Source organism: Passer domesticus, chromosome 2 (genome assembly GCF_036417665.1).
Source record: "Passer domesticus isolate bPasDom1 chromosome 2, bPasDom1.hap1, whole genome shotgun sequence".
Taxonomy (NCBI): Eukaryota; Metazoa; Chordata; class Aves; order Passeriformes; family Passeridae; genus Passer; species Passer domesticus.
The window spans coordinates 100,989,809-101,006,703 of NC_087475.1; the positions used below are offsets into that span (position 1 = coordinate 100,989,809).

The window sequence follows — 16,895 nt, forward strand, 5'->3', positions numbered from 1 at the left end:
TACTAAAACAGATAGCTATCCTGCTAAGATCTGAAATATCTTCTTAATGTTTGCCAGACGTAAAACTTATCCCAGCCAACCTTGTACTATTATTGCCTAAGAAATTAAAGGCATTAACCAGCTGCTGAGGAAGGTAACTAATTTCATGGTTTTGTTTGCATTTGTCAGTTTTTGAGGGAAGAAATGGTTTGTATTTTTCTGGTTTCCAAAAGCTAAAGGTTCCATTTAATTATGTACTTCCATAGTTTTAGGCTATCACTTCTAAGCATGGCCAGGTTGGATGGGGCTGTGACCAACCTGCTTTAGTTGAAGATGTCCTTGCCCACAGCAGGGACATTGGAACCAGATGATCTTCAAGGTCCTTTTCCAACACAAACCATTCTAAGATTCTGTGATTCCCATCTCCCTATGACTTGGAACCAGTGAAGGTGTTTAAGTATGTTAAATTCTCCACATTTTGAGTCATGAAAACAGGGGACGGATTTATTTTCTACCACATACAACACAGAAATTTTCTGCGGGTAAAGTTATATCCATGTTGAAAATTAAAAGTTTACAGATCACTTTGACTGACATGTCACCGTGATGTTATCCAGAACAGGGGTGGAACTTACCTATAAAGTGGTTTTACAAGTGTTGTAGCATATTACTTCAAATTAGTTCAGGTTAAAATACCAAGGATAAAAGTAAGGGGGGCCTAACTCCTGGAGAGTTCTCTCACATGCACGGAAATTTGACTTTAGTACCAAGTGCAGTTTGAACTCTAGAACAGAGACGTTATATTGTCACATTCAGATGGCTACAGTATGTAGAACAGTTTAGATTTAGCCACTCCATCCCATTCTGTCAAAATCCTTCTTGCTACCTCCTGAAAAGACAGACATCAGACTCAATTCTACATTTATGGAAAAGCAAAATGAAATAAACTACTAATATTGTCCTGAATTTGTTCTTAATTAATCTAAAATGGTACACATCTGATTTAGACTTAAAAAGACCATTTCCATTCTGCTGGCCAGAATGTTGTCAGCATCTTACAATCCATATTTATTCAAGATCTTTGCTTTCTACACATCTTCATAAATTCAGATGTGTTAGAACTGTGATTAGAAACATTCTATCACCAAACTTTTTCTTTTAACTCAGAAGAGGTATCTATCTTTAGAATTAGCATTAGTAAATCTTTTTATTCTCAGGAAATCATCAAAGCCTGGACTTCTGTGGCTTTTTATAGCTGAAATATTTACAGAATCTCTGCTTAGTTATGTTTCCATCCAAATGTTCTTTCTGTTGCTGTCTATAGGACTTCAGCTAATTCAAAGTACTTACTTTATTTTGCAGTGCTTGTGCTATCTCTTATTATATAAATTTGAGAAATTTTTTAATGCTCTGTATCAGGGAGGATGGAGCTAGGGGTTCTTTACAGTCCCTTCCAACCCAAATCATTCCATGTTTAATCAGTCATCATTTTTATCAGCCCATGTTATTAGTTATAAATATTCAATGGCACTTGCCATGTTTATTGCATGACTCATGCCTGACATCTGAGCATCACTGCTGACTTGTCACACAACTCACCTTACAGCTGCTGTCTCTTTAAAGCTTTTAATCTGCACAGCTGTACAGCTGAGAGCCTAATGCAGTCACATGTGTAAATACCACCTACATAAACAGGTCAAGGGATGAAACTTCAGAGCAGAAATTCCAAGCATGATAGCAACACAGTATGTGCTGTAAGTTTTAAGTAGCAAAGTACACTCATAAGATATAAATAATTCAGTGCTTGGAAAAGTGGAGGCATTGCTTTTGGCGGTTAAGGAGTCAAGGGGCAGGGGAACATGAAATCTGGCTCAGTTCACAAGGATATATCCCAAGTGCAACACAGTTCAAGAGGTGGGATGTGTCATAATTCCTTTAAAGAGAAGCAGTGTTTGTGCTGCTACTCCTGGATAAGGCTCCATGTTCCTGGAGAAAGGAAGTACCCTGAGACAGGGAATACCTCCTTCCTATGCCCCACATCTCTTACACATCTCCTGACCAGCCTTGGGGGGAGAACTTAGCCTCATTCCAACCACAAAATGGGAGTAGTACCTCTTCTCTATCTTACAAGGTACTGTGAAGATAAATATGTGACTATTTAGGTACTACTGTAAAGATGACCAAATAAGCCACTGGCATGAGCTTATTGGGTACTATATTAGCATGGAGAGGAATTATTTTTGTCTGTAATGGGAAATTCTAGAATCTTGCCTTAAAAGGAACAGACAATAAACAGCATGAATCCCTGAGGGGAATGAAGAGGAGGTCACACTTTACAGTCCATGTAGACATTTTGCTTCCAAGGGGAGCATTTGGAACATATTCTCAGTAGTTTTTACTCAGTAAACCTGAAAGCATTTTCCTCTGTGATGAAATGTACAAATATAGCATTTCTCATTTCTGATAAATAGTATTAGACTGTGGTCCTTTTCATTTCCTGCTCCTAACCTGAGTATAATGTCTGTTTTATTACTTTGATTCTATTCAAGAGGAAAAGTATGGTGAAAAAGAAAAGCAGCCATACTTTCCTATCATTGGTATTTTGATCCCTGCTATATATGGGGGCATTTCCACCACTTTAATATGAGCCCATATTCAACAAAGAATCTAATCATATACACAGCTCAACATCTGACACTCTCAAAAATAAATGAGCTGCCTGCTTAATTATTTATCAACTTAGTGCTCTGGAGACTTGAACAGAAAAATTTTGCCTTTCCTTTATGATGTGAGATTCTATAATGACAATGTAGTAACTGTTTGGCAATTTCATGTCCTTTAGGCTTTTCCATTTCCAAAAAATCAAAGGTATAGAGTGTTCTATATTCAGTTATCTGGGTATCATCAATGAAAGATAGAATTTACTTTTGTTTGTTTGCTTGTTTCTGCACATGTACAGTGTGCAGATGACAGTCAGAGTTGTTGTCTGCCCTGATATTTTTCATCTGGATTGCATTTATGGAGTTTAGATTATTTCTTTCAAATATGCACTACATATTAGTACTTACAGAAGTTAGCATAGTCCTTATGGCTCTCCCTAACTTTTAGAGAGAAATTACCTAAAAGGATGTAGTATGGGTCATGGATTTTATCCAAACAAATCAACAAAGCAACAAGAATTGCCTGCCAGGGTAAGGAACACTACCTATACCTGTGATAAACAGAGCACACTGGTCATTAGCAAACTATAGGTTCTAACTTTTTATTAGATTATATGAAAAATGTGCACTTATTTTTCCTTATGAGACTAAGCTGATAAAAATTCCAGAATGGATAAAGAATTGGTTTGTTGAGATTGGCAGCAGTAAGGAACTGGAAAGTTTACACTAATTTTCTTTTTTTTCCCCTTCTTTTCTTTTTTTTTTTTTTTCTTCAAGAGGCACACACAAATAACCTGTCTAAATTACACCATGCCCTTTATACCCACTCTTTCCTTTTACAAGTACCTCTCCCAGAAACAGCTAGTCTTGGCTGCACTAGCAAATCCTTCGATGGGTTAGTTAGAATCAGGAAAAAAATCAAGACAAAAGTTCAGTAGTCCTAACAGAAGTTTAGATTTCATAATAAATTTGAATTTCTGTCCAAGTTCATGATGTAGAAACATACCAGAGATAAACATGCAGAGATACATAACTCTGTCCTGAAGGCCTGGCAAAATTTCTGTCTGGACCAATAATACCTTTTTATAATCTTCTTGGTCCTTGGAGGCCTACTCATTAATTGCAGTTCAGTGTGTTCCAACAAACCTTTTCTGGGGAGGTGGTTTTGGAGGAATTACTTTCAGGCTGAAATGACTGAAAAGCTTATCACAGTTGTAAGCCACTATTAACAAGAAACACATCTTGTGATAGTTCCAGTAAGAAATGGAGTACCATTACCCCATGTGCTTTTGTTTACCTCCAGGCATGGATCTCACACATTCCCTGGCAAGCAAATACTAAATTATTTAATTTTCATGGACTAAACAAAATACAGCAACTATACCTATTTGCAAACAAGTTGCAATCACACCCCAATAGCCTCTGATAGCGCAGTCATGAAGAATCAAGTTACTGATGTTTGATGGATTATAGAAAATAATACTTACAGAATAAGTCCAAAGTACCGCATAAACTAAGGTTGAAAAATTCCTTGGGCATGATGAGGCAAATTAAAAATGAAGAAAAAGGAGAACTTTCTTTTATTGGCTTAGGAGAACACCTTTACAGCTAGATACTGAAAGCATTGTGCTGGTTCCTAATTATTCAGACACATATTTCTCTGAATAAAGTCCTCAGGAATTGTCTGCCCAAAACCACCCATTTAGTTCTTAAATGTTCACCATTTTTCCATAAAGTGCCAGTTCACTTTCCATGTTTACTGTCTCCTACACAGCATTAAAAAGTGGCATAAATGCAGCCCAGCCTAGCATGGTATGCACTGAACAGTTACTTTTGTTATCATCTGAGGAAAAGTCAGGTTTTGGTGAGGAGTGGGTAGGAACAGGGTCCCTGCTCATAAACCAGAAGAACAAAGTAGTGTTAAGCAGAGCTAATATTTATCTACCTAAATCACTCAGATTATGCTTCATATGCAGACTAAGTTAGCCACGTATACTGAAATAGTAAATTCCCTTTAAAAGGCAGTCAGAATGATTCTTTTCAAAGACAAAAACCACAAGATGTTTTTAAGCAACACAGAAATCCCGTAAAGCTAACAGGAGTACTATCTCAATGATTCTGAATTTACTACAGTGGGGGAAAAAAATAGGCAAGAGGATGCCATGACATCCTGGCCTTCTGTTGTTACTCTCAGTCACTGGTAGAAACTTGGCACACCATTTCTGATGCGACTGCAACAAACTCAGTTTTTCTTATTTTCTGTTCGTGGTTTGTTTGTTTGTTTGTTTGTTTATTTGGGGTTTTTTTTGTGGTTTTGGTTTGGGGTTTTTTTTGGGGTTTTTTGTTGTTTTGTTTTTTTGTTTTTTTTTTTGTTTTTTGTTGTTTTTTGGTTTTTTGTTTTTTTTTTTTTTTTTGTGTGTGTCTGTGAAGGAGCATAAGAATGCTTTTACCTCAGTGTTGCTCAGGGTTTTGGTTCTGATTCAAGCATCTCAAAATATTAAAAATAATTGCAACATTATGTGCTGCCAGCATTTGCAGTACAAAACTCTGTGTCTTTCTCACACTTTATTTAAAAAAGAACATTTTGCACCTCAATTGCTAGTTGTGGTTTTGGATCAGAAAGCACTAAGGGTTTTGTTCTGTTCTGATTCCCACCCCTTCTGTCTCATTTTTCTTGTGGCTTAGAACAAAATATTAATGTGACTCATCTGTCATAAGTAATTTTCATATCCTCTACCTTCTGTTTTGGTGTGTGATTAGACAAACGCTGTAGTTATGTAAAATTATTTGTGGTTTCCTTATAATGGAAGATATGAATCACAGGTACTTTAAGCAAAAAAGAGAACAATGTCAGGAGAAAAGTGAATTATAAATGAAAGCAACTTATATATATTATAATTAATAAATACTTTATAACATGCTATTTCAATTTACTATTTCTTAGTATTAAATATTACAGCTGTCATCTCTGGAACACTGTAAAAGGAAGTACTAAATGAGAAAAAAACCTGAGTTTATGGACTGTCTTACCCAAAGTGAGTCCCAACTTTGATACCAAAACATTTGCAAGGACAAATTATTTATACTTGGAAAGCTGGAATTCAAAATGGTAAATGTCAGTTCTGGTACAGTTGAGGAAATCCTGTGTCGTATGCTACTTTCAGAAAAGGCAATTATGTGTATATACTCCTGTAACTTTTCTCCAGAGCAACCTTCTATCTCACAGTAGTACTTTCTCACAAAAAAAAACCCTTAAAATTCCCTAGAAAACAGAAAAATGAATCAGTGCATTAGTGCTACAAAGGCATTTCCAACAGTTGGCCAGATTCTTCTTTTCTCCCTCAAGTAGCAGACTGAAATATTTTACTAAGTGGATCCAGTTCAGTGCAAGCTTAATTCCATGAAAGTCATTTGCATTTGGGCTGAATACTGAATGAGCAGGACTTAAATACCTGCTTAAAATAGAAGTTCTATTTCTGTGACTACTTAAATTAACTCAGGACCATGCTGTTTCTGTGCTAAGAGAGAGAATACAGTGATTTTCTACCTTTTTGCTTTTGTCTTTCTGCACTTGAATTGCAAACACAAAATGTTGTTTTCCACGCTGAATTAATACCTGCAGATAGCAGAGTGGAAAGGAGAGAAGACTATAAGCCGCCTCACTATATTTGAAGATTGGTCCACAGAACTGTACTAATCGTACTAATTGAAGATTAGTACACAGAAAATAAGTTCTCTCCTCTCCTTTCAGATACAATTTTGCACAAAATAATTCTTAAAAGCAAAGCAATGAAATAAAACTATAGCAATCAAGAAAATCGATGCTTAAATGTTCTTTTAGGAATGATTTCTATCATTCTTCTCTCATATTCCCTCCCTCCCTTCCTTCTCCAAGAAGCCTTCTTGGGATTTATTTTCTCCATAGCAAAAAAACACTCTTGTTGCTTCAAGTTGCTTACATCATGGCTTGTACTTAGGATTTCTCCAATCTATATAGCAGGATCTGCACGTGACTGAATAACACAGGAAAGTCAGCAATTGTACCAGTAGGAAATCTTTCAGGATATTTTTTCAAGTTGAAAGAAATTATCTCACCATTACAGATTATCAGTTCTGAAAGTAGTGAAGTGGAGGAATGCACACCAAGTGATTGGTCTCAGAACACAAAGAGCTGGATAATAATAATCATAATCATAATCATAATCATAGTAGTAGTAGTAGTAGTAGTAGTAGTAGTAGTAGTAGTAGTAGTAGTAGTAGATGAATGTTAAAGAAAGCATCTCAAAGTGGCCAGGAGTTCCCCTAAGAAAAATCAGTGGAAGCCTGTTGAATGATCTACTGGAACTGGAATTTATCTTTTTATTTGTTACATTGTGTAACAAAACCAAACTCCCAGCTGAGGGCATCCTTGGAGCAGACAAGGCAGGCAGGGGTAGCAGTGGTGGTGTGGGATGGGGAAAGATGTGAGAGTGGGGATTGAGGGCTTCTGTGTGAAGAAGTTTAAAGGAGACAGGGCACTTTTTCTCATGAAGCTGCTTACCCTCCTTGTGACCCCTTCTTTTACTTAATTTTTCTCCTCCTCAGAGGGAGGACACCCAGAGACTTTCCCTTTACTTCCATTGTTTCCAACATCACCATCTATACACTTTTCTTTTCTTTTCTTTCTTGATTGTCAAGTAGGGATCAGTCCTGGTTTGGACAGACAAGAACTAGGCCAGGACCAGGGCAAAAAGGCAGAGAAATCCTGCTGCAGATAAAAGGACAGATGTGACTGCTGCTGTACTGGGGCCCTCTGGTACACACTGGCATTCCTTTACCCTCTCCCTAATCCCACAAAGGCAGTAACACCAGCATGGATGGTACAAACAAGAGGCAGGAATGAGCTGTTTGGCTGAAATGCCTAATCCCTCTCTCACCAGTCACAGGCAAAGTAGCTGCCATCCCCCCTTCAGTGTGGCAGGTTTCCATTTTGCTAAGTATACAAAGCTACTTCTGACTTGGTGACTTCCCCTCATTCACTCAAGAACCTGAGGCAAAGCCCCAGCCTTAAATACCTGAAAGTTGCAGAGAAGTTTGTATACCAAGCTGAACTGCAGAGCACAGAGGTGTCTCTAAAAGTTCTGATAGGGTGTAGATGTGTTCTGAATTACTGCCTCATCCTTTGAAGCAGAAGGCCTGTTTAGAAGGATAAACAAGGAGAACCTACTCTTCAGAAAACTTGGAAGCAAATGACGACAAAGTTCTGCACAACACATTGGCAGTTTCTGCTCTTCAGGCTTTTTTAGAGTCCTCTCAGAAAGGTGGCAAATGAGCATTTCCTTCAAATGAATTGGATGAAATAAATTGCAAATAATACATGCTACTTAGGCATTATCTCCTGTTAGTTCCCCAGGTGATCACATATCTCCTAAACTGCACCCCAAAGTCATCAGGGATCTGCTTGCAAGTGAGGGGTGGAGTGAGGAGAAAATCAACACAGATTATCTATAAAAGCAAGGGTCGATTGGAGACCAGATTGGTGTTGCCAGAAAACTTGGCCTATTATCATTAAAGAGATTTTTTAAAATAAATTTTACACTAGAGGTCAGAAAGCTTTGTCATGATTAATCTAATCCATAGTCTAAAACAAAAGGCCTGAAAAGCAGCCAGTTTCTGTCTGGGTTTGGACTTAAAGGGGAAGGTGCCTACTGGCTGCTATGATGCAGCAGCTCTCAGAGCCTGTGCTGGGACTAGGTGGGCAGCTGGAGTCAGATGAAGAGAGAAACAGATTCCCGACAGCAATTAGAAACTCAGGGGCTGGGTGGAAACAGTGTTACATGGAGGTACCAGGGCTGATGTTTGGAGATCTCCTTTCTGGCAGAAAACTCTCTGCTGTCTAGAAAATTCAAGCCTCTTTTGTTAAAATTCATTGTTCTGAGAGTAATTTAACTAGTTCTTTTGTCAGATTTGAGAGACTTTACAATAGGCCTGCTGTGGCATTCAGATGAAACAGGGTAGTGGGCACATTTCAAACAGACTTGAATAAATCTGAGGTAAAACAGTCAAGCAGGTTTCCATTGGGAACTCAGTACTCCTCCTTTTCAAAATGCTTCCGGCCCCTCATGGTCTCTTGGTGGCCGGTTTGCATGGTCTCTTGGTGGCCAGGCTGCCTGGGGTCCACTGGCTGTTGGGGTACAGGGCAGTGCTTCAGCACAGCCCTGCAGAGGTCAGGACCTACTGATCTTGAATTTGCATTTTGCTGATAAATGCTTAAAGTAAATTGAGAGATACCTTTGGGTGTCTTTGGCTCCTTGGAGTTACTCTGATTGGTGGGAAACCAGTGGCTCTGGAGAGAAAAACACAGGCAGGGAAGATGTAAGCCAAGTACCTCAATTTTCGACCACAAAGCAAATCAGCACATGAAAAGCGATCACCCTGCTTTTCCATGAGCTGGGTTGCTGGAGCCCATGGCTCCCTGTGGGACAGATGCTGAGCAGCAAGTGCAGTGCATGGTGAGCAGCTGAGGGCAGGGGCTATGCAGAGGTTCAGGGCCCTCCCCAGCTCTGATCCAGCACAGCACTCACACATATGCTCATTCCAGCTGGAGCACACTCATCCAGAATTCTCCATGTACAACTGAACCCTAAACAGCTCGATGGCAGCTGAACCAAACAAATCACAGGTATTCTTCCCAGTCATGTCAGTGGGATTTGGGTCAGGTAAAGCACAGAGGACTTGGTAGCAGCTGTGTGAGAACGATCAGAATATAAAATGGAAAAGCAGATTTTATTTTATATAGAACACTAGCATTGTCTGTGGCTCCCCTTGTTAGTAACCTCACATTATGAGTGCAGTAATGCTTGGGACTTTGGTAGTTTCCAAGCATAATGCCTCTTGGGAACTAATGATTTTATTAATGCATTGCATGAAAGGGTTTATATGTACATTTTCATGGGCACGACACACATGGAGAAATATAAGAGTAGGTAAAAGTTTTTCATCTGTATTTCAGACTGATAATTTTATACCTTGTAATCTGAAAAAGTTATGCAGTGTCTCTGTAGAAGGGTGGGAACAATGCTCAAGGTACATTTGAAATCCAAACCCATATTTTTATTTACGGCATAATTATTACAGGATTGCCAACAAAAACACCAAACACTAGGATTTTTGGTCCATAGTCAAACTGCTACATCAGTTTTCACAAGCACTGAATAAGTAAAAAGGCTACTCAGAGTGAATTAGTTGGCCAGTTTTCATATTTCTGAAGAGTAGACCTTGAATAAGAAGCTGAAATAGGGAATTAAAAGACCAAGTTAAGCCACTATGTTTGAAAATTTTGACTAATGGTTCTTGATGTTTCTGGCGGGGTAAAAAAAGGATATTATCCTCATACATTTCTTAAAAGCTTTATTTTTCCCCTAGGACCAACCTAAAATTGACAGATTAACACTGGGCCTAACACAATCAGGAAATCTGTGTCTCTTAGTGTGAAAAGCAACCAACCTGTCCATCTTCTGCCCTGTCCCAAAACCTCTATGTAAGTAAGCTTTTGTAATGTAAGCTTTGCAATCCAAAGCAAGTTCTATGTAATGCCAAAAGCAAAGCACAACAGTTTAAAATGTTGACAACTTAAGACAATGTTGACATTTTAAGACAACTTTGAAAGTTGTCTTAAAGCCATCACCTACACAGGATTTGATAAGTTATTCAAGTGTTTGCTATACACCAAAGCTTTTGAATTTTGAGTGGAAAATTATACAGTACATAAATTTTGGTGATCATCTTCAGCAGCACTTTTTATCATAGACAAAGAAATCTACCCTTTCAGTCATTCTCCATTCTCCATTTCAGTTGTTTGATAGGAGAGAACATGTATAGCATTTGACATATTTGTGTTTCTGTAAAGAAGCTTGGTTTTATCTTGGAAGTAGAATGAGCCACTCTGCTGATGTGCTTTTGTTCCCCAAAATGCATATGTACATGTGTTCACTTCCAGATGTATGTACATGCTAAAATGTACAGCAGTAACATTCATTGAGAATTCCATACTTAATACAATGTTTTGTTTAGCTCAGTAATGAGAAGAATATGTTAAACATCATTCCGAGCCTTAATGGAAAAATTTCTGATGAGACATTAGCTCATACTGTCCACGGTCATCTTATGCCTATGAATATTGTTTGTTATCAAGTGTGACTTCTGGAAGAAAAAATGCATTATTGCTTAACAAGTTGCATTACAGTAGTGTCCTGCACTGTTTTGGTTTCTAGAAAGCTAATGAATTGAAAGAATCCTCATGGTAATAATTAATCATGGTAATCCCTTAGACTTTCTGGACATCTTTTAAGGAGGCTGAGTGCCACATTCAGTAGCTTTTCTCGCTTGTGGAGAAGTCATATGCAATTTGTCTGAGATGAAAAACCAGCAGAGTCACACAAACATGGGAACCCACTGGAGAGCTCTGAACTACGAACCCAGTGGGGAGAACTGGTGCAGTGACAGAATTTTAGGATCTCTCGCCATTCCATGGATCTCCATGGCTGAGGCTGTCCCTGGTAACTGTTTTCACCCAGCATCAGCTGCTGTGATCAGCTGCTAGAAAAGTCTAACAAGAGAAAAAAGAAGGAACAAAAAGAGAAAAAAAAATGCTCAAGACTCTAGCTCACAAACTACTGACAAAGAATAAAACACTTCTCCATTTTTACTTTCTCCCAGAGCATCCATAAAGTTTTAGAGCCCATCCACTTAAGAAAACATCCATCCATGAATGGCAGTGGACTTTGATAATTCAGCTGTGAAGTTTCTGTAGCAGTTGGTGAAAAGACTGTGTAACATCACTGCTCTGTTCATTAGTCATTTCTTCAAACCTTTCAATAAATATCTTCTGGTGTTACATAATTTAGATCACTTTTAAAAAGTATTGAGTTTTCAGTGGTTTAGAGTCCTTTATTATAACAGGTGAAACAGTAATATAAGCTATTAAATACAGCTGCTAGACAAAAAAAAGCAACAGTTAAGCTAAGCATTACAAATTAGCACCCACTACTTCTCAAGAGTGGCAAAATTGCTTTGAGAAAAGCACTGTCCTCAACAATTCACAGATATCAAGGAACAGAGAATTAAGGGGAACACAAACTTAAAAAGAGGTTGAAAGTTCTGGAAAATATTGTTATTTCCTTTTTTTCTTTTAATCTGTTCCAGTGAATGGAGAAGAATTTCAGCAAAACATTCAGATCTGGATAGAAATATACCTCAAATGGAAAGGAAACAAAGCCCTCTATCTGTAGCAAGAATACAGAAAATTTTCAGACTTGATCGTCAGCTGGCAGACAGATCTGAAAGGCATTGGGGTCAAATAGAAGTCCTGAGCTGCTACCAAAATCAAGTCTAATTGTCTCAGCTGAAACTGGGGCTTAGCTGTTGGGTTTCCTGTAACTAAATCTTGTCACAAACAGCTCTGTGAAGTTTTTCCTCCAATAATAAAATAAAATACAGCAAAAATAAGATAAATACAACAGACAATGAAGATGAGTATATAGTTCCCAAATAAGGAGGGGAGCAGATGTTAGAGAAAATTCATGAAGAAATCAAAATAGTTCTTGTCAGTTCTAAATGGTTAACATGACAGTTCTTTAAAAATAAACAATCAAACATCTGAAAGTAATTGCTAGACTAAGGATTTTATTTTATTTAAGCAATAAGGTATTTTAAAAATATACTTAGAATGTCAAGCTTGCTTCAAATTGCTTTGGTTTTCTATACAGTGTTGTGGTAGTCACTACCCACCCAAAAGTGGTATTTTAATAATATTTTTTAATTGAAAGACAATAATTGAAACAAAGGAAGCAAAACCATTCAAAAGGGTTACCAGAATGCTTGACTTCAGACACTTTCTAATCTGATCAGGAAGTAAAATGAAAAAAAAAACCAAACCACTGTACTGAATTCAGAGGCACTGTGTCAGATTATAAAGTTATGCAATTTTATGTGGATTCACTGAGGTCGTATCTCAAAATCCAAAGCAAACCTAAGCGACTGAAAGTAATGTTTCAGTTTATATAGTCTGATATTTTTTCTGTCTATCCTTTTTCCTGTTGAACTGCCTTTTATGCCTCTCAGTGTATAAACCTCTTGAACATAAGCATCTCCTCTGTCCACAGTTTCCTCCTCATTTTCTCATGCTTTATGTGCCTCCATTCAATCCCTGCTTATCTGACAGTAAGGATCAGTTTACTCGTCTGCCTTTCCCTGTCTGACTTGGGGAGCTGGAAATACTTGGAAGACTTTTAGTGGAACCTAAACCTCAAATTACTCAAGTATTTATGGAAATGTTACCTTATATTTCCAGGACCATTTATTTTAAATAGGAGTCAGTTGCTGGACTTCTTCACTCACTCATGAAAACATAGCTTCAGACTCCTCACAGCAGCTTTGGATGGGAGGAAATTAAAGGAGAATTACAAAAGCAAAATCTTTTCCAAACATAGTGTTATTCAATAGCTTAGAAATTTACCTGTTGGTGAATGTGGTTTCTTTAATCCAGGCATTATTGTGAATGAACCCAATGGTTACTTTTGTCTGTGTTTTGAAGAAAAGGGGCTTGTTTAGGGTGTTAGTAGTGATAATTGATGCAAAAACTCCAGTACAGAAGAACACATAAAAAGAACAGGATGAACTTTCCTCCACGAATGATTAGAATTGGGGATGTTGTATAGAAACCTCCTGCTTGCTGTTAGTAATGATGGTGATCAGTTTATGATCCCAGGCTGTGCAGAGCAGAGATCTGAGGAACCTGCTGCTCACTAAATTCTCTGCTTCCAAGCCCCCCTATGCCCCAGACCAACTCACATGAAAAGAACTTGAAGGAAGTAGGCAAGAGATTTTTACTCTGGTAACAACAAGTTTTTTGAAGACTGGAACAATGTGCCTCTCTGATTTGGGAAACAGTTATACCAAACAATAAATGTTCTTATAGGTTTTGCATTATGCATAAATCCTCCTGTTTATATGCTAAAGCATATGGTTTATTAACCACTAACTCATTAACAGTAACATATAGAGCATACAGCTGCCATCTTCACTTTACCAATGTTTTCCATACATTTTCCACAGCTTTCACATTCAGGAAAAAGTAACACTAAGTGAAAAGTTTTCTTTCAAAAGCCTCATTAACATAATGTACCAATGAAATGATTCCTTGTGAACTCAGTTTCTTTTGGAAACACCAATGTATTTTCTATGCAGAAGTCTCTCAGGAAATGGTTCATTTTAAGACAGTTTTCTAGATCCTAAAGAGTTCAGACACAACTCTATTAATGCCTTTGCCTTGTAAAGTTCAAGGAAGGCTACCACAGTGTGAAATTAAATTTTAAATACTTTAAATATTTGAATAGTCAGAATAATCACCCATCTAATACTAAGAGTTCACCTAAAACATTTGTTATATAATTCAACCTTCTATGTAGTTTCAAAGGAATTTCATGTAGCTGTCTGGTTTATTTAAGTAACTTATTAGGCTCTCCTGTTTTAATTGGCAAAGTTACGCAAATAGCAACAAATATTTCAGTTCACAGTAGTCTTCCACAGGAACAAGAATGGTTGAGGTCTAAAGGCACCTCTGGAAGTTACCTTGTCCGGTCCCCCTGCTCAGGCAGGGACACCTAGACTGATTGCCCAGGACCATGTCCAGAAAACTTTTGAATTATTTCCCATGATGAGACTCCACAACTTCCCTGGCAACCGATGCCAGTGTTCAGTCACCCTCACTTTTCTACTCTCTCTACTCTCACAATTTCTACTTTATACATCTCAACTGTCCTTTGTACATGTTCTCTGCAACAGTCTAGCTCCTCATTTACAAGGGTGGATGAATGTTGAAGCACAAGGCTGAAATCAGGGATATTTCATTTAAGAAGGCAGTGCAGTTCTTTGCTGAATGTATTTTGGACCATTTAGTTGGCAGTCACCTGTATGTTCCTGTCTTAATGCAAGATGGTGTAAATGGAGTCAGCTGTGCAGAAGTAAGGATTCGGGACACAACTTGGGAATATGCCAGTTGATGGCAAAGCTAAGACTTTCTATAGAATATTTTCTGCTTTGGGTGCAAACAGCATGTTTCATGCTACTTTGCTTGCATTACAGCCATTTTTAAGCAATCCACAGAATGGAGACTAAGTATTTTGAATGTGCAAAAGGTCTGGTGTGTGCTCAGGTCCCCCTTCCTGTGCAGTGTTTGTGAAGCTGTCCCTTGATAAATGACAAACTGAAAAGACAAAGAAAACGCAACAGCTTGTAGCCTCTACTGACAGTGTAAATAGAAATTTGAGTTTGGCAGACAAAGTTCACAGTTTGCAGTGAAAGGTCATAAGGATTTCAAGCATTTTTGGTATTTTGTCTCTGCTGTCTGCTCAATATCAAGCAAATAAAAAAACCCTGATAGACAGCTTCCAAATCTGTATACTTGGCATCCCTGCTCAGCCTGAAGGAACATAGGAAGTTCTGTCTTTGGCATTCTGCAATTACTTTAGGACACACCATGCTAACAAAGCTTTAACACTTACTTGGTCACAACTTTTGATGTGATGTTTGGTAAGATAAAAGGCTTACCCAGCTCAGGTAAGCCCAGTGGTCTGCAGTTTTTCTGCTAAAAAATTAGCATGATGAGGAAGAGTTATATGTTAACTCTCAACAGGATATGTTTGTTTTTTCCCAACCATTGTATACATTAAAATACATCAAAAACTTTTATGAGAAATCTCCTACAATCTGCAGTTGAACCAAATGAGACTTGGAGGTGTCTGACTTTTTATTATTACATTAAATTTTGCCTGCAGTGAGTTCATTCCCTCTTTTGGATATTATTAACATCTCTTTTAGGAAAGGTTTAGCTCTGGCCTCAAAAACACTGACAATGATATTTTTATTTCCCAAACTCAATTAAATATATACCAAGTGGAGATTGTTTTCCTGGAGGTATGTAATCTCAGAAATCTAAAGAAAAGTTATATTACCTATGTACCTCAGATGTGACTGCAACCGCTGCTTTCTGTAAAATCACTACTTGCTGTGGTCAGGACTGTGCTGTGGAAATGGAAAAAAAAATCTTCTGTTTTAATCTTGTCTTTGGGTGCATCTCTCCTGGACTCAGAATATTCAAAGATATCTTAGGAGTGTTATTGGGATTAAATAGGACAGTGGGTGAGCCAGGTGTTGGCTGAATTTTATTTTTTTTTTTTTTTTCGCAAAGTGTATCCTTTTAATCTTCCAAGTAAGTTTTTTCTTTGTGTTCCTAACTTCACAACCTGTGGCATATCTCAGCATGATCATACAGGAGGAGATTGTTGTTCACACTGTGAGTGCCAAACACCCAAGCCCACTTTGTGTCTACAGGTGCTGAACATGCCTGGAGGGGTTTTCCCTGTTCCACCCACAGGCATGAGGGATCTATTTCCAAACTCAGATGTTCACATACTTTGCACCCCTTGTCCTTCAAGCTCGGGCAGAATACCCATTCCAGCTACTGTGCAACTTATTCCTTCATATCCTTCTTGAGGCACATATTTCTATACCTTGAGATACTAATTTCTTTACAGTACCTAAAACCTGATGTCCTTTGTGCCTGGCTCAGAAGTTTTGTTACCCACACGAGTAACAGTGGCTGTGAAAAGCAGAAGATTTAAGATCTTTCCAGACAGTCCTCCTTTGACTTCCTTCTCCTTTTGATTTCCTCTCCCCTCTCACTTTTTACCTGGATATGGACAATTTTTCTCTGAGATTCAGTAGTGCCGAATGGAGCAGAAAAAATGCCTGAATGTAGGTGTTTCCTCCTCCTCCTACCATGGCCAGATGTGGAACACATACACCATTTCATGTTGTGATTAAACTCAGCCAGGAATGGATATGGCCCCTAAATGGAAGTTGTAATGGATAGGAACTGCAGACACACTCAAACTTTGTTCTCTTTTCCCCCTAAATCTAGAATGGTTAAGATCAAAGGGCTGATGCTTACCATTTTCTACTCACCAGCAGAAAAATCTGCAGATTTTGCTATGCTCAGAGCAAAGCACATTCCAACATGACACATTTCCATAATAGCTAGAAAACAAAGCCTTTTGACAAGTGAGAGAGAGTCTAGAAAGTTAAACACAGTGTAAAAGACCGGAAGGCAGAAACGACTAAAAGGAAAGGTTTGTTAATGCTTAGTTTATATAATATTTGCCCTCGCCAACACAAGGAATACAGTGCTTGTAATGAGCTCTCTGTAGGTGATAAAAG

At 38.0% G+C, this 16,895-nt stretch overlaps 1 protein-coding gene and 1 long non-coding RNA gene across 3 annotated transcripts in view; one reads left to right on the forward strand and one right to left on the reverse strand.

The window, feature by feature from the left end:
* Positions 1-16,895, forward strand: part of COL8A1 (collagen type VIII alpha 1 chain) — an 85,210-nt gene that overhangs the window by 44,520 nt on the left and 23,795 nt on the right. The window contains exon 3 of one of the 2 annotated variants that reach the window (XM_064410019.1): positions 10,044-10,158. The exons of the other annotated variant lie outside the window; for it this stretch is intronic. The gene's annotated coding sequence lies outside the window, so the exon portion shown is untranslated. The remainder of the gene's footprint in view (positions 1-10,043; positions 10,159-16,895) is intronic. 2 annotated transcript variants of the gene reach the window in all.
* LOC135294580 (uncharacterized) overlaps positions 1-16,895 on the reverse strand; it is a 61,980-nt gene that overhangs the window by 23,259 nt on the left and 21,826 nt on the right. The window contains exons 2-4 of the long non-coding RNA XR_010356640.1: positions 15,632-15,701; positions 12,957-13,050; positions 8,910-8,964 (exon numbers count right to left, since the gene is read on the reverse strand). This is a non-coding gene — a long non-coding RNA (uncharacterized LOC135294580). The remainder of the gene's footprint in view (positions 1-8,909; positions 8,965-12,956; positions 13,051-15,631; positions 15,702-16,895) is intronic.